Raw genomic sequence first — 1861 nt, forward strand, 5'->3', positions numbered from 1 at the left:
CTCCTGGTAGATTGATAAAAGTTGTCATATCGTTGATTTGAGAAGAAGGCAAGCCCCGAGACGCTTTCCACCTCCCCATGTAGCCTCGCTAACGGGTCCATACGCATAGAGTCCGTAATGCGTCCGTAGAAGGTAGATACGGCCTTAGCCCCGACGCTCCAGAGCCATTTTTTGGCCGACGCCCCTGGTAGATTGATGAAAGTTGTCATATCGTTGATTAGAGAAGAAGGCAAGCCCCGAGACGCTTTCCACCTCCCCATGTTAGCCTCCGCTAAACGGGGTTCCATTACGCATAGAAGTCCGTAAATGGCGTTCCGTAGGAAGGGTAGATTACGGCTCTTAGCCCCTCGACGCTCCAAGAGCCATTTTTTTTGGCCGACGGTCCTTGTAGATGATGAAAGTTGTCATATCGGTTGCATTTGAAGAAGCAGGCAAGCCTCGAGACGCTTTTCTACCTTCCCCATGTAGCCTCGCGAACGGGTCCATACGCACCGAGCTCGTAATGCGTCGGTAGAAGGTAGATACGGCCTTAGCCCCGACGCTCCAGAGCCATATTTTGGCCGACGCCCCTGGTAGATTGATGAAAGTTGTCATATCGTTGTTTTGAGAAGCAGGCAAGCCCCGAGACGCTTTCCACCTCCCCATGTAGCCTCGCTAACGGGTCCATACGCATAGAGTCCGTAATGCGTCCGTAGAAGGTAGATACGGCCTTAGCCCCGACGCTCCAGAGCCATATTTTGGCCGACGCCCCTGGTAGATTGATGAAAGTTGTCATATCGTTGTTTTGAGAAGCAGGCAAGCCCCGAGACGCTTTCCACCTCCCCATGTAGCCTCGCTAACGGGTCCATACGCATAGAGTCCGTAATGCGTCCGTAGAAGGTAGATACGGCCTTAGCCCCGACGCTCCAGAGCCATTTTTTGGCCGACGCCCCTGGTAGATTGATGAAAGTTGTCATATCGTTGATTTGAGAAGCAGGCAAGCCCCGAGACGCTTTCCACCTCCCCATGTAGCCTCGCTAACGGGTCCATACGCATAGAGTCCGTAATGCGTCCGTAGAAGGTAGATACGGCCTTAGCCCCGACGCTCCAGAGCCATTTTTTGGCCGACGCCCCTGGTAGATTGATGAAAGTTGTCATATCGTTGTTTTGAGAAGCAGGCAAGCCCCGAGACGCTTTCCACCTCCCCATGTAGCCTCGCTAACGGGTCCATACGCATAGAGTCCGTAATGCGTCCGTAGAAGGTAGATACGGCCTTAGCCCCGACGCTCCAGAGCCATTTTTTGGCCGACGCCCCTGGTAGATTGATGAAAGTTGTCATATCGTTGTTTTGAGAAGCAGGCAAGCCCCGAGACGCTTTCCACCTCCCCATGTAGCCTCGCTAACGGGTCCATACGCATAGAGTCCGTAATGCGTCCGTAGAAGGTAGATACGGCCTTAGCCCCGACGCTCCAGAGCCATTTTTTGGCCGACGCCCCTGGTAGATTGATGAAAGTTGTCATATCGTTGTTTTGAGAAGCAGGCAAGCCCCGAGACGCTTTCCACCTCCCCATGTAGCCTCGCTAACGGGTCCATACGCATAGAGTCCGTAATGCGTCCGTAGAAGGTAGATACGGCCTTAGCCCCGACGCTCCAGAGCCATTTTTTGGCCGACGCTCCTGGTAGATTGATGAAAGTTGTCATATCGTTGATTTGAGAAGCAGGCAAGCTCCGAGACGCTTTCCACCTTCCCCATGTAGCCTCGCTAACGGGTCCATACGCATAGAGTCCGTAATGCGTCCGTAGAATGTAGATACGGCTTAGTCCCGACGCTCCAGAGCCATTTTTTGGCCGACGCCCCTGATAGATTGATGAAGTTGTCCTA

This window comes from Phytophthora infestans, genomic scaffold, assembly GCF_000142945.1.
Source record: "Phytophthora infestans T30-4 supercont1.27 genomic scaffold, whole genome shotgun sequence".
Taxonomy (NCBI): domain Eukaryota; phylum Oomycota; class Peronosporomycetes; order Peronosporales; family Peronosporaceae; genus Phytophthora; species Phytophthora infestans.